General features: G+C 40.9%; 1 protein-coding gene across 1 annotated transcript in view; it reads left to right on the top strand.

The window, feature by feature from the left end:
* CES5A (carboxylesterase 5A) overlaps positions 1-24,294 on the top strand; it is a 288,255-nt gene that overhangs the window by 120,026 nt on the left and 143,935 nt on the right. The gene's annotated exons all lie outside the window — the stretch shown is intronic.

Raw genomic sequence — 24,294 nt, forward strand, 5'->3', positions numbered from 1 at the left:
CTGCAGACAGTGTTGTTGCAGTAAAAGCATCCTGCATTTCTCCCATGCCTCTTCTTCCTAGCAGTAGCCTGAAATTCAAAAGCTTTCTCACTGCACTTTGATTTTTATAGAGGGACAGGTCTTCACCTTATGGTTGAGGTAAAGAATACAGAATATAGGGATAAAGGTTTCCATCAGGCAGGCCTTGATTACCATGGCATCCAGATGACCACTTAAGTCATTCCAGGGAGAGTCATCCCAAAGGGAACAAGGGGACTCTCAAACATGCTATCATTTATGTTTCTTCATTGCAAAGTTCTTCACAATTGCCAATGAGCTAATCCTCCCAACAGGCCTGAGGAGGCAAATCAATACTATTATCCCTTTTAGAGCTCAATATTATTATCCACTTTAGGGCTCATTATCTTATCAGCCCAATTACTTCATCTTTAAAGTCTCATAATGTCCTGTCAAAGCAATACCCCATTTTGTGATGGTAAGTCTTTGTTACCTGTAAAATGCTGGATCTGCTCTCCCAAGAGAGGCTGGAGCCAGAGTAGGTGTTACAAGAGACATCATGGGGCAGCATTCTATCAACATTCAGGGTTACTTGAGTATGAGGATTCTGAGTAACAGGTGCTGGGCAGTGATCCAGAGGCCAGTACCATCTGCCCACTGACTGGGTGACCTTGGGAAAGTAGCTTCTTCCTGGGATTCTTTTTGTGCATCTGTAGAATGGACATCAGAGTAATTCCCATCTGTCCTTCCACTTCTCTTTTCTCTTACACAGAGTTGTTAGAATAAAAGGAGACCTTAGCTGGAAATATCCTTGGGAAGGAAGTGCAGTAGAGAAATATAAGAGACGATAATGATGGTTTATATCAAAGCAATGATATCAACCACGTTGTTCTTTGTAAATATTTGGGCCCGAAAGCACTCAGTGGGTTCAATATCATGTCTAGGATGGCTGGTTTCAGTAGGATGAAAATCTGCCCATGTCAAAGATGAAGAAATTAAGACTTGCTTGAAGTCACCCAGAGGGATAACTGGCAAGGTCTAGAAGATAGAGTCAAAGGTCTCTTGTAAGGTGAAAATTCATACCAGTTTTCCTCTGACTCTCTCAGGAAACCAAGGTGGCTGGTCACCCACATCTGAGATGGAATCCCCATGTCTGTATCCTCCCTAGACTGAGCAGATCCAAGTGAACTATGACCAACTTTCTCATGTACAGTTCACCCAAGGGTGGGACAGAAGATTCTTGGTCAATATGTGGTGGGTGATGCCTGAATTTCAGAATCTTCAGTAGTTACTGAGCTCATTTCCCATCATCAAGGCCATCATAAAAACCTGGAGGAAGAGAACTTTATAACCTCTGTGAGGAGATGCCCTGAGGAATAAAGGGGTCAGAGTTCACCTTCAGTAATGACCTGCTTTCCTCAGGTTGTCAGTCTCTGCCTTCAAAGACCAACTTTAGGGCCCTGACCCTACCCAGCAGCATTGTCACATCTACACTGAAAAATCCACCTGGGCTGTACATGTATCATTATGTGATCTTGTTCTCTCACTAGGAAAGTTCAGGTACCTTATCCGAAGGACAAGAAATATTTAGGATCCTAACTACATTGCCAATATGAACACAGTATGTAGTTGGTGTTCTCCACCTTTATTCTAGAGGTGTCCTTATGTATATGGCTTAGTCCAAAGTCATGTGATCATTTGAAGGTAGTATTTTGACTTGTGTGGTCTCAAGTGGGAATTTGAGGTCCAATCTGCACTATAGATGGAGGGACCTCTGGGGCAGTAAAAGAGGCACCTCATATGAATTCTAATGAGGCACTTCCTATGTAAAGCAAAACAAGCTCCTCATTTTCCTTGGGTATGCAGAGAAAATGTATATGACTAAGTAAAGGTAAAGTTCTCATGGGAAGGTAGTTGAGGAAAGGCCAAGAGAGTTCTCTTAGTTTATTAGTCCCTGAACCTTGGCATTGCCATCCCTCCGGACCTCTATCCTGGAAGTGAGCTTTCAGGGTCCCTAATACAGAGTCCCTAGCCCAATATCAGAACCTTCCTGAAGCTGACTCACTAAGGGTAGCTGGGAAGTTCAAGGTGTAGGATCCTAAGGGCATAGCAAAGGCACCTGTTGCCCAGGCAATGCTGGGAGCCCCAGGGGAGGAGAGGAGGTGGAAGGAAAGTGTGAAGTGATAACTTGGGGTCAGCAGGTAACACAAATTTGCATTTGCAGGTGAGCTTTTCATTTCCAGTGGGTAGTTGGGGAAGGCAAGACAGTGATTCTAGATGTTTGCACAAGTTGTGTCATGACCAGACACAACTGAGGAATCAGGACCCTGGCAAATGGATTCTCATAGACCTGGACTTTTTACCCTTTTAGTGCCATTAGCCTGGCAGTTTGATGAGACCTGTGAATTCCTTCCTAGAACAGTGTTTTTCAATGCCTAAAACAGAATACAAAGGATCACAATGATATTAAAATATAGTTATCAAAATGTTTTTTAAAACCCTAAAAATAGGCAATATAGTAATATGTGTGCCTTTTTTAATGCTTTTAAAATAAAATAAAATGGTGGATCTAATAATGCCCTAACTTTAAAATGATGATGAAAGTAAATGGTATTTCAAGAATACATAACAACTATAATGTTATGAAAATATCTGTGATTTCTATTGACGACAGTCACAGGTACATACTGTGTATACCACTCTGGTTCATTGCCTTCGATTCATAGTCGAAGTGATTGCTAACTTTCAGCTAAAGCAGAAGTCAGCAAACTTTTTTTCTGTAAAGGGCCAGATAGTAAATATTTTAGACTTTGCAGGCCATATGGTCTCTGCTGCAGCTATTCGGTACTGTTGATGTAGCATGAAAGTAGCCACAGATAATATGTAAATGAATGTGTGTGGCTATGTTCCAATAAAACTTTATTTATAGACAGAGAAAGTTGAATTTCATATAATTTTTACAAGTCATGAAATATCATACTTCTTTTGATTGTGTTTTCCAATCATTTGAAAATGTAAAAAAATCCAAAACATTGTAAGCTCACAGGCTGTGAGAAAACAAGCAGTAAGCCAGGTTTAGCCTGTGGGACATGGTGTGCCAACCTGTGAGCTCGAGAGTAATGAGAATTAAAGATGCTCCATTTTTTATACACTCCGGGTGAAGAACTGCCATTCTAGAGGAGAATGGGGGAAAGTGGAAGATCACTGCCATGGTCTGAATGGTCATTATCTCCTCAAAATTCGTATACTGGAAAATCACTACCCAAGCTAATGGTATTAAGAGGCAGGGCCTTTGGGAGGTGATTAGGTCATAAGGGCAGAGCCCTCATGAATGAGATTAATGCTCTTTTGAAAGAGGTCCCAAAGGGCTAGCTCTTCCTCCTTCCTTTTGCTATGCAAGGATATAGTGAGAAGTCTACAGCCTGGAAGAGGGCCCTCACCTGACCCTGCTGCCTCCTTGATCTTGCACTTTCTGTTGTTTATAACAGGCTACCCAACCTATGGCATTTTGTTATAGCTACTTGAACAGAAGAAGATAACCAACTATAACAACTAAGACAACCACAGATTGGAAAGCTCATCAGAAATCCAGGTTCAAGGGCAGCTCGGGGGGCGGGGGGCTCAGTGGTTTAGCGCCACCTTCAGCCCAGGGCCTGGTTCTGGAGACCCGGGATTGAGTTCCATGTCAGACTACCTGCATGGAGCCTGCTTTTTTGCCTGTGTCTCTGCCTCTCTCTCTCTCTCTCTCTCTCTCTCTCTCTCATGAATAAATAAATAAAATCTTTAAAAAAGAAAAAAAGAAAAGAAATCCAGGTTCAAGAGTAGCCCAGTTTAGTGAATTGATGAGGCAAGGGGAAGTGCAATGCTGAAGGCTTCCTGGAACTCCACACCAGCCTTGCAAGAGCTGACTTCTTGGGAAACTGGCTGGGAAACATAGGTGGACATTTCCATTGAGTGGTGGGTAGAGGCCACTGAAATGCTATTGCTATGATGGGATCCATGGTTTAGTAGCCAGCCTATCTCTGCCAAGCACAGGGTCTGACACACAGCAGGTACTCAAACACTGTGTCAAATGAATGAATGGAGCCATGTGGGGTCCATGGCTGGTGTCAGCAGGAGATGCCCTTTTAGGAGCTGGGTAAGACAAAGGCAAAGAAGGGATTGGTGATGGTCACTATCTTTTCCCTGAACAGGGCTGTGATGTGCAAGTCAGGATCCTCTCATTCTTAGTGCCAGCTGCATAAGGTTTAACATTTATTTACTTGTACTCTGTATGTGTCTTTTTATTTATTTATTTATTTATTTATTTATTTATTTATTTATTTAGTGTGTGTGTGTGTGTCTTCATATTTAAAGTTTCTTGTAGTCAATATATTAGTTGGATCTTTTTAAAAAAATATTTTATTTACTTATTTGAGAAAGAGGACAAGGAGAGGAGAGGGGCAGAGGGAGAGGAAGAAGCTCCCTGCTGAGCAGAGAGCCCCGCACAGGGTTCCATCCCAGGAATGGACCCCTGGGATCATGACCTCAGCTAAAGCGATATGCTTAACCAACTGAGCTACCTAGATGCACCTTGATCTTTCTTTTTCTTTCGATACATTCTGACAACAGAGCAACCTCTGTCTTTTAATTGGTGCATTTAGACCATTGGTTTTCAAAGTGATTATTGATGTGGTCAGGTTAATATTGACCATATTTGTTACTGTTTTCTATTTATTTTCCCTGTTCTTTGTCCCTATTTTTGCATTCCACTCTTTTTCTGCCTTTTATGTTTTTTTTTGTTTTGTTTTGTTTGGTTTGTTTTTCTAAGTAGGCTCCATGCCCAGCATGGAGCCCAATACAAGGCTTGAAATCAACAACCCTGAGATCAAGACCTGAGCTGAGATCAAGAGTCAGACACTCCACTGACTGAGTCACCCAGGAACCCCAATTGAGCATTTTATATGATTCCATTTTCTCTTCTGTCTTAGCATATCAATTATGTTTCTATTTTTACTTTTTTTCATGGTTGCCCTTGAGTTTGCAATATACATTTACAACAAATCCAAATTTATGTTCAGATTGCATTATACTACTTCACAGGTAATATAACTATCTTAAAATAACAAAATAAGCAAAATAATAACAACAAAATAACAAGCCTCCCTCTTGTTCCTTATATCATTGCTGTCATTCATTTCACGTATATATATATGCATCTGTATGGATAAGGTATATACATAAGCACATATAATGAAATACATTGTTGCCATCATTATTTTGAACAAACTATTATCTATTAGATGAATGAAGAATAAGAAAAATAAAAGTTTTCATTTTACCTTCACTTATTCCTTCTTCAGTAGTCTTCCTTTCTTTATGTAGATACAAATTTATGACCTATATTCTTTTCCTTCTCTTTAAAGAACTTTGTTTAATATTTCTTGCAAAAGCAGATCTACTGACAACAAATTCCCTCAATTTTTATTTGTCTGAGAAAGTCTTTATTTCTCCTTCACTTTTGAAGGATAATTTTATAGGGTACAGAACTAGGCTGGTGGACTTTTTTCCCCCCAACACTTTAAATATTTCCACTCCACTGCTTGCAAGGTTTCTGAGAAGTTGTATATAATTGTTTGTTTCTCTATAGGTAAGGTTGTTTTTCCTCCTTGACTTCTATCAGGATTTTTTCTTCTTTATCTTCGATTTTCAAAGATTGAAAATGATATCCTTAGCTGCATAATTTTTTCGTGTTGTTTCATTAATCTGCTTGGTGTTCTCTGAGCTTCCTGGATCTGAGGTTTGGTGTCTGAGACTAATTTGGGAAAATTCCTGGTTATTATTGCTTTAGATATTTCTTCTGTTCCTTTCCCTCTTTCTTCTCCTTCTGGTATTCCCATTATATGTGTGTTATGCCCTTTATAGTTGCCTCACAGTCCTTGGATATTCTATTCTGTTTTTTTCAGTCTTCGTTCTCTTTGCTTTTCAGTTTTAGAGGCTTCTAATGAGATATCCTCAAGTTCAGAGATATTTCCTCAGACATGTCCAGTCTACTGTTAGGATCGGTGGCATCCTTCATTTCTGTTTAGCATTTTTCATTTCTAGCATTTCTTTTTGTTCCTTTCATAGGATTTCCATTTCTCTGCTTAGGTCGCCCAAGTGTTCTTGCATGCTATCTTTATCTATCTTACATGCTATTCTTTATCTATTAAGACCCTTAGCATATTAGTCATAGTTGTTTTAAATTCTTATTCTGATAATTCTAACACCTCTCTTTCCCATCTGGCTCTGATACTTGCTCTCTCTTCCCAGATTTTAGTGTTTTTTGTTTTTTGTTTTTGTTTTTGTTTTGCTGTTTAGCATGCCTTGTAATTTTTTTCTTAATAACCAGACATAATGTACCAGGCAGAAGGAACTGCTATAAATAGGCCTTGGTAAAGTGGTTATAAGGTGTGATTTGGGAAGGGGAAGCATTCCATATTGGAATTGCATTGAATTTACAGATTAATTCAATGAGAATTGACATTTTTACACTAAGTTGTCTCACCTAGTAACAAGGCATATCCCTTCCACTTTTTCATACCTTATTTGATGCCCTTTAATTGTTTTGATTTTTTAAGGACATAAAAATTATATACACTGTTTGTCAGGTTGAGAGATACTTATAGTTTCACTGCTGTTTTGGCTGATCTCTTACTTTCTAAGTTTCCAGTTGGCTGTTGCCAATATGACCTATGTTTCCTCTAGTAGAAGCAGTAAGACAGTCTGTCACACTTTCTCATTTTTCCCTCTTTGTGATAAAGGGCATGTATTTACAGCCTAAAGGGATAGGGCTCAGGGTGTGGTCTGAACAAAACTGATACAAGCTTATATGGAACCTTCAAACATAAACATTTAACTGAAGTTTCTAACCACTGAATTATATGGCTATGGATGTCAAGTCTGAATCCATCATAAGAATATGGGGCTCCAGAGCTGGAGTGGCTCTAAGAGTTATCTAGTTTACTCACTGGATGCTCTCATCCTCCGAATGGAGTATTAGCCTGGTAGCTGCCCAGCTGGTGCTTGAATGCCTCAGGAAGAGGAAATGTGCTACTTTGTGGATCAGCCCCATCTATATTCCTCAGCTGTTTTGGTACTTTTGCCTTCTGTTTGACCAAGAGTGTTCTCCTTGTCAGTTCTATTTATTATGCACCCCTGTACCTTGTGTATATATCTGCATAGTGCTTATGTGTTTTATATTTTATATTGCAGTCATGTGCTCAGGTATCTGTTGCATTTACAGGGCTGAGAGTGCCTTTGGGAAAGTGGCCAAAACCTAATGTTTTTTTTTTTTGTTTGTTTTTTGGTAGTTTGTTTGTTTTGTGTATTTTTTTATTGGAGTTCGATTTGCCAACATATAGTTTAACACCCAGTGCTCATCCCATTTCTGTGTTCTCAGGGCCTAACATGTACCTGGTACTTAGGAAGCACCAAGAGATATTGAGTCAGGGAAGCTATATAACTTCCATTTATGTACCTCTTCTGATTCTCTTAGTGCCCTGATCCAGACCCTCAGCTGCTTGTCCTCTTTAGCCAACACTGTGTTCTTCCCTTATCTGAGAGGCCACTCACAGTTATGCCACTACAGCTACTGAGTCAGCTTGAGTCTGTGTGGTTTCATTTCCTGGCATCCACCAGTTTCTTGCCCAGTAAACCATCTGCCCTCTCCTCCTTGGCTGTTACTGTGCAACCTGGCCAACCAGTTATGCATCAAGAGTTTTTGGTTACTCCTCCCACTTCCATGTGAGATCTGGATGGTGTATGGGATCTGACCTTCCAAATAACTGCTAAGCCAGATGATGTATACTGCAAATGCAGAGGAGTTTACTCCTTGTGGGGTCAAATTTGACCAATGTACCTTCCTATTTACCAAATATTTTCATATTCTTTATCTTATTTCATCCTCACACTACCCTGGGTAGTACAAATCTTATCAATATCGTTGGGGCACCTGGGTGGCTGCCTTTGGCTCAGGTCATGATCTGAAGGTCCTGGGATCAAGTCCTGAATCAGGCTTTCTGCTGAGCAGGGAGTCTGCTTCTCCCTCCCCCTCTGCCCCTTCCCTCTGCTTATGTACTCTCTCTCTCAAAGCCTTTTTAAAAAATCTCCATTTTACACACAAGATAATGATATTCATGATATGGTTAATGATACTAAGTGACTTCAATATCATTGCTAGTAACTGACGTGGTAAGGATTTGAACCTGTCACCAAAATTTCTATTCTTTCTGTGATGTCAGAATTTATCACAATACATTTATAAAGGTATAGCAACAGTTATAGAGAGTGCACCTATTAATTTTATGCCTCTTCCTATCACCAAGCTGAAGAGTAGTTAGTTAATTGAACACCTGGGCTCAGAAGCACCAAGGCAGCCTGATTGACATGGTGTTCCTGTGAGAATGACATCAGTCTGTTGTTTTCCCCAAGACACTGCATTCTGGCTACTGTATCTAATTCCCAACAGGTGCCCCATAGGTGGGAGAAATTGGTAAATAACATTTGACCTCATGATCCAGGAAGGGTAACTGGAACAGAAGACAATTAAGGCAAGAAAGCTCATTGTACTTATACCATGTATCCAACCAGAGAAGCTAGAGCCTCGATAATTAAGAAACCTAAGACGCTTAATGGGACCAGGTTCATCCATAGAATGGTGAAAGAATAATATATCACAATATAATCAGTATCCTAAAGTAGGCTGAGACTGTAGGTGCTACAGGGGCTGTGTGGTGCCTGTGTGTCATAGCTATCAAGGAAGGAATAAAAGAATTGAGTTAAACACTCTGACCTCAGCAGCAGCATTACCATGGTTCTTGCTGTGTGGCCACCTGCAGGCCCCATTTATCTTTAGACTTTTCTTTTCTAGCAAAGGATCATCTTGCTTAGGATCGAAGACAGACGATAAACAGCCATGTCTTGTGGCCCAAGGAAGAAATGTTAGGAATTGATAGACCAGCATGATTCAATCAATATCACCAAGCAATGTCCATTGATGGGTTTTCATCTAGTTATTTCTCAAAGTCAAAGCTCTTCTAGTGGAGAAGTGGTTAAGACATCCACAGTCTCTTTGCCTCTATTACAACTGCTGCTGCTTTTGCCAATGCTCTTATCATCTCACAAATGAATTATAATCATAACCATGATCCAAACTTTTATTCTTTCCATTCACTCTTTACATTGTTGACAGAGTTATCTTTTAAAGATACATCTTAGTGTAAGAGATTGCATTAATGTCCCCAACTTCTCTCTCCTCTCTGCAGCTATACCCTTTGCCCTCAGACTTTGTTGTTCCTCCCACAAAAGAGGAGAACATTTTCCACACTTTGCTTCTGGGTTTGACTGTGTGGTTTGTTATAGCCAATAGAATGGGGGAAAGTGATGATGCGCTACTTCTCAGCTCAGGATTAAAGAAGCTGGGGTATTTCCTCTTGCTTACTTGTGCTTCTGCCATTACTATGAGAGGAACATTCTGTGGCTAGCCCATTGGGTCCAGGAATAAGATCAGAGACACATGGAGCAGAACTTCTCAAATTAAGATACCTCAACTAAGCCTGGCCTAGAAGAGTCTCAGCCAAACTGCAGATACATGAATGAACCTAGCCAAGATCAAATCAGCAAATGTAGCCTACAGCAGAGCCCAACCTGGTTTGCAGACTTAAGTATATACAAATTATTTTTGCTTTAAGCTAATGAGATTTTGGGGGTGGTTTGGTATGTAGCAACAGCTAACTGATAATTTACTATCTTATCATCTCACTTAGAAAATCTCCTAGGACTCCTCATTGTATGCAGCACAAAGTTAAAACCCCTCAGCATGGCATTGCATACCCTTCAAATTTCTCTCCATCCTTATCTGCCTCAGCCTTCACCCACGTCCTATATCATCCTATCTTCTCATCCTATATTTGCCATCCTATATTTGCCATTCACCAAGTCTGTCAAGCACTTCCCCACCTTACAGCCCATACTGGCTCCAGATTTCTGAATCATCCTCTTCTTTACCTGATAAAATCTTGGTCATTCCATTAGCCTAGCTTATTGTCATTTTCACTGTAAAAATATTTCTCTGTTGACCATATCACATGTTCATTTCTACCCTCATAGAATAATTAACCCATATCACTTGATTCCTATTTTTGGTGTTGCTCCCAAATATTGTATTAGAGAAGAGTAGATTGTTGTGGCAGACTCACTAGTTGCCCACCCAAATCCCAAATCTGTGTTCCCCTAGTCTTCTTTAATGTTACACATCCTGATTTTGTTCAAGGTGGCAATGTTCCCAACTAACCCTGAATGCCTCTCCACATTTTTCAGGATTCAGTTGCATGATTACGAATGCAATTTTGATGGATGCAGTTTTCATTTCAGCTTCAACCAAAAGGGATGTCCTTCAATAGGGTCCCAGGAGCTAAATGCTAACCATTTTTGTGTCTTTAACACCAACCAGAGTGGTAAGCACAGTAAATCCTCATTAGTGAGTTTTGAGTTGAAATATTCACACAATCTGAGAGCTAAAAGTTCAGGGGTTCTAGGTCTGAGTTTTATCCTTTTAGCAGAGATGGTGTGTAGCAATAGCTAACTGATAATTTACTCACTATGTACCTACACTCACCTGTGTGTGCCCAACCTCACTCACTATTTTCTCTGCCTTTGAGCCCATACCTTCATTGTATCCTACAAAAAATTGAACAGGATGGACATTGCTAATAAAGGAGCCAGACCCATTAAAAATAGTATTCTACTCTCTACAAAAACTCAGAACTCAAGGCTAACAGGCTTCTCTATGTGTTAATGAGCTTGACACCTTCTTATAACAAGAATGGAGCCCAGATGTTTATAGGGACAACTCTTACCTTCCTTAACCGTGTCCCCAGCTGGTGTTTCTAAACAAACCCTGACAACTTTAGGGAAGTTTTCAGGATGCAGCCTCCTTGCCCTCACCAAGGGGACCAATGGGGATAGGAGGGATAGTCTCAGGACTAACCCTGGAGTTGTGTTTTCTGCCACCTTCCTGATCCTAAGGACAGTTTTCTGAACCAAAGACATTTTTACAAGTTGTGGTCCATGAACATTCTACTAGTTTTGCCCTTCTGATGTTTTTCTCTTTCTTATATGATCAGGTTTCCCTTTTCTTAGAACAAAACAATTCCCCACTCCTTTTCTGACCAGTTATTCTCCCTGATGGCCATCCCTTTTTATTTTTCTCCCTTTCTCTCTTACTGTGCCTTCAATTCTTATCCAGCCATTCTCTTCTCAACTTGCTGAAACCTGGCTTCAGTCCCATGGCTCTACTATAATGGCTCTGGGTGAGATTTCCAGTGAGTTCCATCTTACCAAGCCTGCTGGCCCTTTCTTTGTCTTCATCCTCACCCCTCCCCCACTTCCACTTGGCTATTTGAAATAGTGGATGGGTGACTCCTTCCAGGCCTACTTCTCTCAATAAGATTGCCATGATCACAGCTCATGGTGAGCTCCCCGTTCTCAGCAGAAAACACTGAACAGTGTATTCACCATCTTATGGATACTTGTTTCTTCTAATGCATTGGAGGCTTCCTGAGACAGAGACCAAATGTTGAGGAATTTGATCTCCCTGCAGATGGAAGAACCTAGCATGAATATGAGCTCATAAGTGATACTTAATGCAAGCTTAACTGGTTATTTTCATTCTCATTATTGATCAGTTTAATGTTCTCATTTCTCTCTTCTTGAATCAAATTCTATTCATTGTTTAAACTTATTCTAGTCTCTTCTCCTCAAGTCATCCCTTCTGGCTAAAGTTGATTAATCAGTCCCCTTCTAGACCATTGATACTATTGAGGACTGTGGTAGGCCAAATAATGGTGCCCCCCCCACCCCAAATCCATGTCTTAATCCCCTAAACTTGTGAATGTTACCTTATATGGTAAAAGAGACTTTGCAAATGTGATTAAGTATCTTGAGATGGTAAGATTATCCTGAATTATTAAGGTGAGCCCTAAATGTAATTACGAATATCCTTATAAGGGAGAGGTGGAGGGAGGTTTGACTACAGAGAGCAGTATGACCAGGGAAGCAGAGATTGGGTAGTATGGCCACAAGCCAAGGAATGCTGGCAGCCACCAAAAACTGGAAGAGGGCAAGGAACAGATTTTCTCTTGAAGTCTACAGAAGAAACCAGCCCTGTCCATACCTTGACTTTAGTCTAGTGAAATGTATTTTGGACTTTTGGCATCCTTAACTGTAAGAGAGTAGATTTGTGTGCTGTTTTAAACCACCTAACTTGTGGCAATTTGTCACAACAGCCATAGAGAACTAATACAAGAGCTCTATGTACCTTCTGGTGTTTAGCTTCAGTACTGCCTTGCATTTTGTTTTGATTAATGCGAATATGAGAATTTTACTTCTTCAATCATATTGAAGGCTCCAAGACGGCAGGACATCCACCCACAATTTATGGCCCAAATTTAGGCACAAAAGACATGTTGGGTTGAATTTAGCTGAATCTCTCAAATAAGTAGATATACCTCCTAGGTAGAAAAATAGTGCTTAGGTTGATCAGAACATGAAATCAATGTGTTTGACTGTGAGTTATTTGTCAGTGCAGTTATAGAGAAGACTTAAATATCAGTGAGATCTTCTACTAACTAGATGTGCTCGAAGTTCCTCTTGATTTCGAGGTACTTTGATTCCAAGAGACTATGGATTTCTGAGTACTGATGGGTCTTCTCCATATGGTGGTAGTGATGGCCTCCATAAAATCCCAGGCCTTGAAAGTTCATGCCCTACAGCCAATGCTATCAGTGTTTCAAGATAGAGATTAGTTATAACAAACCTTCTCATGTGAAAAGTATTTTGTAGTTTTCAAAACATTTCTCATCCATAATCTCACCTGATTCTCAGAACAAGTTTCTGAGGTGGCATGGCAGGAACTATTTTTCTGCTGAGAAGTTGAGCTCCACCAAAGTCAAACATCTTGCTTAAGGTCATGAAGCGACAGGTTTATAGTATCAATGACACCAATAGCAATTTCAGTCTGAAAGCAATCCTGCCAAGCAATCAGGGATCCATAATGATGACAGGACCTGAGAGCCTTCTATGTCTCCAGCACTGTCCATCTCTGTTCTGAAAGGCAAATTGAACACTTTGTCCCTGCCTTAAGGAAGTACAAATAGAAGAATCCTGAAGTTCTAGGACACTCGCTCTGCCTCCTGGCATGCAAATATCTAACAATGCAGGATAGTAGATTGTCTTCTGTTTGCTACTGTTCTTTGGGGTGAAACGTCATAGGCATTTTAAATTTCCATTTTATCATATCACATCAAACCCTTCAATATACCCAATTTCTATTATTCTTGTTTTTGACAAACTGATGTCCTTTTGGGGAGCTTCTATAGCCATAAAATATCTGACTTACATCTATTTGAGACTGAAATTTGAGGTGAGAGGCATTAGGCAATTATTTTCCCCTTATGTGAGAACATATCTCTGCAATGAGAAAAGAAAAGAAGTAATAGAAACTTTCACTTCTATTTCCTCTAAGGCTATGCAAAAATGTAATGCCTTTCAATACCCAGTAAGCTTTATTATAATGTATTTTAAGGTGTATTTAAGTAAAATATATATATATATATATATATATATATATATTTAAAACAAATTTATTGAGCTGTGATTCATATACCATACAATTCACCCATTTAAAGTATGTAGCTTTTCTTTTTGCTTTTTAGTATATTCACAGAGTTGAGCAACCCCTACCACAAACTAATTTTAGAACATTTTATCTCCTTTAAGAGAAACTACTCATTAGTAGTCAGTCCCCTACCTTTCCACCCCAATCCTAGGCAAACACTAAATACTTCTGCCTCTGTATATTTTGGACATTTCATATAAATGGAATCATACACTATGTGCTCTTTTGTAATGGACTTCTTTCATTTAGCATAACAATTTCAAGGCTCATCCACATTTTAGCATATAAACACATCATTCATTTTTTACAGCCAAATAATATTCCAGTGTGTGAATTTACCACATTTTGTTTACTCATTCATCCATTGACGAATATGTGAGTTGTTCCCACTTTTTGGCTATTTGAATAATACTGCAATGGACGTTCACGTGTAAGCGTTCGCGTGGCCACGTGTTTTCAGTTCTCCTGGGTGGATTACCCAAGGGTCAAATTGCTGCTGGGTCACATGGCAACACTATGTTTACCTTTTTGAGGGACTTCCAAACTTTTCAGTATATTCATTTTAAAGGATTGCATGAGAGCTTTATGAGAGAGAAACAGGAGAGAAAGAGCAGAAGGATGTTCTTGGCAGTGGGGCCACTGGGAGCTGTAGAGGATGCTCAGCCCAGAGCATCAGGTCCCAGGCTGATCACTGTCATGGGAACTGATCCAAGTTAATCTACAGAAGTGCAGCACATCTCGAGGAGTGTTGGTTGTCCTTTGCCAAGCCCAAAGAGTGGCCTAGAATTAAATCTTTTGATTGGAATAAAGATGGAACAGAAGGTTCATTTTTGACCTTGAAGTAAGATGGGGAGATCAACACATTTTGTTTGTTAGCCCAGGAGATGGCTGTGAACAAGGGGTCATTGCCAAGGCTCTCTTCGTACCAGCCCGCCTCACTCCATGGCAGGTCTAGCTGGGGTAATTTTTCTGGCCACCTTTGTCCGTTCATCTGCTTAAGCTAGTTACACTGTCACTTTGAGCTCTGGCTCTGCTCTTTCTGGCTCTGATTCCTCTGGAAAGGCTGCTGTCCAGATGTTTGGGTATTTAGCAAATGCACTTTTTTGATGCCTTGGCAGGATTACTCTCAGATAGGGATGAATATTTGATGCTGTTGGCTGTTGGGAACATGTACACTGAAATGACCAGCAAAGACCCTGCCTCGAACTCTCTGAGTCTCTAATTCCTTTTATAGTGACAGCTGATACATCATTTAAAGGAAGCTCACCAAGGAGTGGAGGGAAAGCCACTCCTGTTTTTTTTTCCCCCTTTGTCCTCTGGCATGGGTGCTATACAAACTCTACTAGATATTAGAGAAGAGCACTATGTGTGGAATCCCTCACATTATAGAGAAGGACAAAATGGCTATTTCTATCTTTCTTTGGGGCTTGCTTTTGCCTCTCTAAACCACTCCTTCCCCATACATATAAAAACCACTGTCTCACTTACTACTTTATGTTTTTTACCTTTTATGACCTAAGATCTTAGAGAATTTTTAGACCGTCCTCACATTTTACAAATAGATAAACTGAGGCTGGAGAAGAGAAGAGACTTTTTCAAGGCCAAAGGTGGATCAGTGAGAGGTCTACCTCCCATAACCCTTTTCACTGCCTCCCTGGCCTCAGACTTAACCCTTCTCCATCCTGAGACTCTTTGGTGTTGTCCATCATTACATTCCCAACTGTCTAGTTCAGTGCCTGATGCATGTTTCTGGAGCCAGGCTGTGGGGTTTGAATCCTGGCACTGACATGTAATACCTATGTGTTCTTGTACAACTGACTTAGCTATTTGTATCTCAGATTAGAATAGTGCCTTTTATAGAGTAAGGGCTCAATAAACATTGGCTCTTACCATTATTGAATGAATGAATGAATGAATGAATGAATGAATGAATGATTCTCTGCTGATCCCCTCAGGGATCAGCTCTGTATCTTCCAACCTGTTACTCCCTTTTCTAAACAACCATGTCTTAAACCTGTGCTGGGAGTTGGGCTAAGAAAGGCAGATTTATGGGGCTGATGTTTTTGGTTGGAAGCCTTTTTAGTGTAGCAACTCTCTCTTGGATGTTAGTCCAACCCTGCGTACTTTCATGAGGATTTCATAGGGATTTGGAGGCAGAAGCACAGTCTTTAAGCTCTGGATGCATTTCTTTGCTTTCATTTATCACCAATCTGTTTTATACTAGATCTTATCTCAACCACTTCATTCATGCAAAAGCCTTTGGACGCTTAATATAATTTTGTGAAGGTTTCTAAGTCCTTTGGGCTTTGCTTAGGAACATAGCAAACAAAGTTCTCAGCATCTCAAAGGGAGGCTTAAAGAGATAAAAATATGAATTGTAGACAAGCAGAGCTTTGCTGAACATTTCGCTTCTGGGTTTACAGAGCAACTGGTCTAATACAAATACTGTCATTTGGAAGTTACTTTGATCCATGATTGCCAGTGACCTGGCTGCATTATGCTCAGGGACTTGGGGGTCTGTGCAATAGGGTGTAAGGATGATTTGCATCACAGCCACCATTCCTAAAAAACAGCTGAAATATATAGCACACACAGGGTCAGGCAGAGCAAAGGAGGAGTGGGCAGAGAAACCTATGCTTCTGGCACTTTCTCATCTCTCTCTGCCTCACCTGCCCATCTGTCCTCTAATTCCATGAATTCAGAGATGTCTGGGATGAAAGTGATGGATGAAATCATTGGCCTTGACAGATACCATCCAAAGGAGGATACTGTGGGGCAATTAATGGACCCAAACTGTTGATATTTCAGATGTGACCCTTATACCAGAAAGATGCAGAGAGAGGCAGTGAGCCTTCCTGAGATGCTTCAACTTCTAAAATGTAATAGGTACCTGAGATTCCTAATGATCAGTCTGGGGGCTGCAATGAACTTAATTGGGAAGTTTTTGAAAACAGATTCCTTGGGCCTTAAAGTTTCTGGTTTAGTATATCTGGAATAGCTTAGAAATCTAAATTTTTATGAATGTTTCCCCCAAGTAATTCTGTTACACAACCAGATCTGTGAATGCCTTAGTCCATGGTTTTCATTCCTGGATACACATTAGCAGCACTGCTTGGGGAGATTTTAACAAAGTCCTGTTGCCCGGGGCTCACTCCCAGAGTCTCTGATTTAACCGATTTGTGAGGGGAGGAGGCCCTGAGGATTCATTATTTTTTGAAAGACTGCCTTGTGAATCTAGGTGCAGCAATAGTTGAGAACCTTCAAAAAATAGACAACTACTACTTTTCTTAGTAAGCGTAGTGCTGAACTTGAGCACCAGCAGGTGTGGCAATCAGACACAGAGGGAATCCAGACCACCAGGGGACTTAGAGAACATCCAATCCAGTGGCCTCCAGTCCTTTAAATTTGGTGGACCAGTGTAATTCAGATGATATTTTGAGGACTGACAGAGTTGCAGGTTTGTTTTGTCCTGTTTGCCAAATTAAGACGATAAATACAAAACAAAGCAAAACAAAACTATTATCCACTGTCATTTTTTTTTTTTAATTGAAGTTTTAATGTTACAGATAGGAGAGACCTAAGGTCAAAGTCAAGGACAGTCCTTTAGACAGAATACATTTCGCTTTAAGAGGAACTCACTCTCATGGTCCTTATCTTTCCTCATTTCAGTGAAAACTCGGTTATGGACCAGGGTGGTTGAAGAGCAGCCTGTTTCCAAGCTAAAGTCATAATTTTACAGATGAGGATATTGAGACCTGGAGAATGGAGGATACTTGGCTCATGTTCCTGCCAAAGCAGCAGCAGGTCTGGGACTAGAATCCACTCTCCTGATGTCTGGTCATGTCCTCTCTACAGGGTTCTGATGAAAAGCCTGGCATTCCAGGTGCCTCCCACTGAATATACATGCGAAAGAGCCATTGGGCATGGTCTGCTCAGTCCTCCCAGCCACACCCTATTTACTAAGAACAGTACAATTGTAACACTCAAAGATATGAGCTCTGTTGGGAGAGCTCCATCTTTGAACCTCCAGAAATGATGGAGAATGTCTAGGTTTCTGTGTGCCAGAAAGGGAACTTCATTTGCTTCCATTGTAAAATGGGGGAACATATTATTACTCCATCACAATAGGATACTGTGCTCTGAAAGCTAACATTTTTGAAGAATTAGTTTTCTGATTGTCTCCTGTAAAGTCCAAGGCATCTCTCCCCATATTATGCTGTTATTTTTAATAAGTCAACTAATTGGCTAATTCTCTTGGAAATGCTTTGATTTGAGGAAATGTACATTTACACAATTCCCTTAGAGAAGGAAGAAAACGGATTTCCAAATGCATTATCAGTAAGCAGGACATTTGGACCCTGTCTGTGATCGGAAATGGGGAAGACACAGTGAGCTCTTGGGTTCAGATGTTCAATTCAATATGCGAAGGAGATGATGGAGAATGGGCACTGGCAGTACGCTCATTCCCTCTGGATGACTGCAGCACTCTGGAAGGGCAGGCTTAAAGCCAACTTGGATCTCAAGTCTACTTGAAGTGGTGACTTAGAATTGTTAGGGAACAGGGGCAGGAAGGGACATTGTCGAGTGACAGTCACCCTTGGAGCTGCACCCTGTGGAAAGGGCCATGTCCTATTTTGACCATCGGCACAGTTCTGATCCCTTACAGATAGGGATACCTATTTGTTGAAATGAAGTGGCTTTTAGGGACCCAAAGGCATTTCCCTACATTGAAATCAGGTGACATCTAGAGAACTAGACTTAACCAGGGCAGTTTTGTGGGATGGGAAGAGAGTGCCTGGGAGCAGTCAGGAGGGAGTTGTGTCTGTCACAAAGCCATTGGATGGCTGTCCTGAAAATGGGTCATGAAGGCTCCCTCAATGGGGAGAAACATAGAACAGAAATGTCACCGACCTCATAATTTTGTTGAAATCTGGCTCTGCTTCCCTCAGCCCATCTTTCTAAAGCCTATTTCCTAGAGCAAAAAACTGCAGATTTAATACCCCAGTCCAAATCCCTCGATTAACCCAGGCTCCTATGGGATCCCACCTACCAGAAGTAAAGACAGAATGAATTCAGTTTCCTTTAAAATCATCATCTGACTTCCTTTTGACCTCTTTCCTGATTTCTAATTTACTCAAATAAACCCATATACCTTAAAACCACGCCCTGCAACCCACAGGTGCCTAAACTCATTTTAAGGACCTCTAGAAGGGAGCTCCTGCAGCCCATCTGGCCTGTACATGAGCACCTTTGTTTCACAGGGACTGGAGAAGGGGCACCTCTCCACCAGCCCTTAAGAAGATGAAGGAAGCAGGGAGAACACCGAACCATGGAGGCTGAAGTGTGCACAGAATGAGACTAGGATCCTCATTTCCCATTAGAGGCCACTGGAGCACAAGGAGAGAAGTGACATGCCTCAGTCACATCAGACATTGGCAAGATTGGACCTAGAATAGGATTTTTTGACCCCTGCATAGCAGCAGCCTGGTCATTTGACCACACCAACTCCTGGCGCCTGGTGGAATGGCCTGTCTCTTTCCTGTGTTTAAAAAACTCCAGGCTTCCTAATCTTTTTTTTTTCAGGCTTCCTAATCTTAAACAAGAATCTTATTCTGGGGGGAAGGAAGATCAGCAGGGCCAATCCCAAGTATCAGAGGGCCAGGCCTGTGCTCCTGAGTGGCTGCCCTGAACACACACCCAGGAGGACCTGCCCCGCCCCTCCAGACTGGTCTGGGTGTGGACTGCAGTGAGGGCACCACTGCCCTCTGCTGTACTGCAAAGTGAATACTGCTGGCATGCCTTACTCACCTTGTCCCAGGTGGGGCAGGGACATAGAGGAGATGAAATAAAAGGCCGGGGCCCCATTAAGAGGCTCAGCTGATCCACCCCTCTTGGAGTCTTTCCATTCTACCTGTGAAGTTCTTAGCTTCAGGTAGTGGAGTGAAAGCACCTGGTGCTTGGTTGTAGGTGCTTGTCTGTGGGGCAGAGACAGGCATTGCCCGAGCTTTTTCGAGGCAGAGTCTGAAGATGTGGGGATGGTTCTAGCAAAGCTTGCATTGCATTTCTTATCTTCTTGGCCCCATTGGGATCAACACTTGGGATTTTTCCAGCACTACTCAGATTGAATACTCTTTAAAGGTGAAGCCCCTGTTGGCCTTGGGCCAATCCTTTCAATTCTGCAAACACAGTGCCCTGGGGAAAGAAGCCTAAGTACTGCTTTCAGATAAGTATACCCCACAGTTGTATGGCGCACTATGATTTGTCAACTTTGTTCCCATTAGCTGTCTCAGTTAATCCTCACAAACTTGTGAGTTGAACAGAGCAGCAATTACTATTCTCATTTAACAGATGGGGAAACTGAGGTCTAGAAGGTTTGGCACTCTTTGATTGCCTTGAATTTTAGCTAGGAGATATAGTGTACCTCCAGGTAGAATTGAATCTATCAGTCCCTAGGTTAATATAAATTAAGGTACAAGATAGTTAATGCCAAGCAAAGCATACAGTAATCACTCAGGTATTATAAGGGGAGAATTCAGAGCAGTACTGTCTAGTTGCTTTGCAACAATTCAAAACTCAGTTTACAGCTTAGCCCCTGAGTTCCTGAGTGTGTCCATTTTTAACAGGGTCACTAGGATCTCATGGTTGGTGACTAACAGCTAACAGGTTAACAGATTTCCTTTCAATAATTAAAATGTTTATACCTTTTGGTCCTAACTTTTTTAAAAGATTTATTTACTTATTTGAGGGAGAGATAAAGAGCATGAGTGAGCAGGAGGGAGGGGCGAAGGGAGAGGGAGAGAGAGTCCCAAGCAGACTCCACACTCAGTGGGGCTTGACCTTAGGACCCCAAGATCACAACCTGAGCCAAAATCAAGAGTTGGACACTGAACCAACTGTGCCACCCTGATGCCCCAGTCTTAATTTTTAAAATAATCTATCTTGCTTTATCCCCCTAATATGTTTGTAACTCAGGGACAATAGTTACTCTTGCTCCCATTTTGCTGATGGAGAAACTAAGGCCTGAAGAATTTTCATACCTTCATGCAATCAACATTTGTTCTGGTGTTTACGTGTACCAGTCACTCTGCAGTTCAGAGATTATAGTGAACAGGATGGCCATGGTCATGGGTACCATGAAATTCACAGACAAGTTTGGAGGGAGACAATTATATTATCTATCTACTACATACTGCAGTAGATAATAAATGTACATATGATGAGTGCCATGAAATTGAACAGGGTACTATGAGCACAAGTGGCTGGAGACCTCACCTAGTTGATAAAGGAGTTGTTTGGGGTATCCAAGGACCTGCGAGAAAGCCATCTGAGCCAGAACACAGAGAGCAAAGGGGAGAATGGTCCAAGGTGAAGCCTATGAAGCCAAAGTTATTCTTTAAGCGCGATCCCATAGTTAGTTAGAGGCAAAGTGTGGGCTGTAATTGTGTCTCCTTCCTGCCAAGGCTTTAATCTCTACCTTTCTTTACTCTTTACTCCCCTGATTCTTCTACTCTCTTTCCAAACCTAATTGCCTTGATTTTCCAGGACCATAGCTTCTCCTCCTGTGTCATTGCTCCTGCTGTGCTCTCCACCTGGCATGCCTGCCTTTGTATCTCTGCAAGTCAAAAATTCTACTGACTCCAAAGCTAAGGATTGTAATCATGAATTTATCAGTAGGTAAGGTAAAGTAATGATACAGCCTAATATATTATCAAGTAGTGGGGAGTTGGCAAACTGGAATAGTCATGCTTCTATCATGTACAAGCCTGGTGCTGTTCAATAGAACTTTTTGGAATGATGGACATGTTCTATATCTGTACTGTCCAACACAGGAGCTTCTAGTCATAGTGGCTAGGGTAATTAAGGAAGTTAATTTTTTAATTTATTTGGTTTTAGTTAATTTAAACTTAAAGTTAAATAGCTACATGTCTCTATTGAGCAATCATACCGGACAATGCAATTCTGGCTGCTGCTTTCTATTCTGGAGTATGGTCCAATATTGCCAGATATTACAGCTTTTTAAAGAGAAGCCAGATCTCCAGATTCTTGTTTGAAATCTTTTGAGTTTTAAATGTTGGCAATACACTCAAAATTTAAAGATATACTGTGGATGACTCTCGCCTGTGGGAAGATGAAGTAGGCATACTTTTCTCTATTACTCCTGCTAAGTACAACTGAAAACCTGGACACTATATATAACATAGAAATAAGATGACTCTAAAAAGTGAAGAGAGGAAGACAGACTGGTTAGGAATTTTGGTACCCAAAGAGTGGCAGAGTGATGAGTTCCCTGGGTTTTCTTAGAAGGTCATATATCCCAGGTTTGGAATTAAAGAATCAGCAACCCAGACACCAATGAGCACAAAGAAAGCCTCAACAAAAGTGTGCTCTCTCTGGCTAAAGTATCAGGAAATGGACAAGCTAGGAAGACAGAATACTTTTAGATGATAACTAATCTAAACTTCAGCCAAATACTATGGAAAAAAACAATGGTCCCACCCCACACATGTAACACAAGCCAACTGAGGAGCCTTGACTACCACCTTCATGAGGCATAATGGGGCACCTAACATCCCTGCTGGGGTGGTGTCAGAAAGGAAGCCAAGTAGACTGGAACTTTCATCTTATGATCTAGTCACTAGCTCTTCCCCCTCTTTCTCTTTGCAGCCATGATGTCAGTGGAGACCACTGGGGGAAATTGGGAGCTTGGTCTTCCACTTCTACCTAAAAATAATGAGGGTCCCCTTCCCCCCTTTTTGGAGTAGTATCTGAGAAGTTTTAGTGGAAAGTCATGACTTTCACCATTACCCATCAGTAACAAGGAGCTCTCTCACCACCACTACCACTTTCGATGCCAACAAAGGCTGAATGGGAAACCTGGCCTTTTATCTTCATTTGGGAGTAACAAGCTGGTGCCACTCCCACCCCTGCTGGACTGGTGTCAGAGAAAAACAGTTAAAATGGAAGTTTTACATAAGATCCAGAGTCTTATATCTTAATACAAAAATGTCCAGGTTTCAACAGAAAATTGCTTGTCACGCCAAGAGCTGTAAACATCTCAAATTGAATGATGAAAAGATAATCAATGGATGCCAACACTGAAATGGCAAAGATGTTTAGAATTATCTGAACACAAGTTTTAAACATCCATGAAAAAAATGCTTCAATGAGCAACTATGAACATAGCACACTCAAAACAAATGAAGAAGTTAGAAGTCTTGGCAAAGAAATAGAAGATATAAAGAAGAACCAAATGAAAAATGAAAAAATAAGTGAAGGAGAAAAAAAACCCCTCAGTATATGGGTTCAATAGCAGAAGAGAGAAGACAGAGGAAAGACTTAGTGAACTAGAAGAAGAATAATAGAGATAAACAATCTGAATATCAGAGAAAATAGACTGGAGAAAGAAAAACCCAAAACGATAGAACCTTGGTGACCTATGAAACTATGATAAGGTATCTCACATTCATATTATCAGAATCCCATAAGAGGAGAAAGAGACAGGCTGATGAAGGACTCAAAGAATAAAGGCTGAAAACTTCCCAATTTTGGCAAGAGATATAATCCTAGAGATTCAAGAAGCTGAGAAAACCACAAATAGGATAAATCCAAAGAAACCTATGCTAAAGTGTGTGGCAGTGAATCTAAGAGCGTTCTTGTCCTCTGGCCAATGGGGAGCCTTGGTGGAAAATGTTGAGTGAGGGAGAAAAAGCAAAGTCAGAGTACCTATTGTTTCCTTATGGTTTCACCAAATTGACTGGCTGTTGCCTTCCCCTGAAAATCATAGCTCCTTTCAGATGGTCCTCTCCACATAATGGTTCTTACTTGTGGATCCATGACTGATTCCTCTCTCACCCTTGAAGGCCTGAGGGTGGTAATTGCCCTGGTATTACTGCCCCTGGGTGCTGCATTATCTCTTGTGGTTTTTCTACACCTTGGCCACAACAATGTAAATATTTCTTCTATTAAGCTATCTCCAACTTAACATGAGATGTGTGTGCCATCTATTTTCCTCCATTACTCTGACTGATAGACCTATCCAACCAGGTCAAAATTCTCAGTGATTGTATTAAAAAGGATAGAACTTGTAGCAAGAGTATCATCAAATACAAAGTAAGTATAATGCTCTTCCCTTTTTGAAACAGAGAACTTCTGGAGAAGACACTTCAGGAAGGCGGAATATAATGTTCTAAAACAAAAACTATCTCAGTTATCTGACTCCATCATCAAGGTTACAGTAATCAGTACATAAATCAAAAATTAATAACTGTCTATCAATCCTAAACACTTAGCAATAGTCATCAATAAAGAGAATGGTAAAGATTTCCTCTACATTTAGGGGAATTTGGAACACTGGAAGTAGCACTACTTTAGAATCAGGATCCCTGAGCTCTGCCTCAACATATGTGGTCCTGGGCAATAGGATGCTTAATTTCTCTGAATCTTCTACACATTTATAAAATATAGAGATTGGGCAAATGATTCTTAAACTCTAATTTAGCTTGAAAGTCTATGTGATTATGAGGAGGGAAAGATATAGTGTGGTGTGTAGATGGGTAAGAATGGGGAGTATAGCATGTGGACAGGGAAGACTGGAGAGTGTG

The sequence above is a fragment of the Vulpes vulpes genome, chromosome 2 (assembly GCF_048418805.1).
Source record: "Vulpes vulpes isolate BD-2025 chromosome 2, VulVul3, whole genome shotgun sequence".
NCBI classification, from domain to species: Eukaryota; Metazoa; Chordata; class Mammalia; order Carnivora; family Canidae; genus Vulpes; species Vulpes vulpes.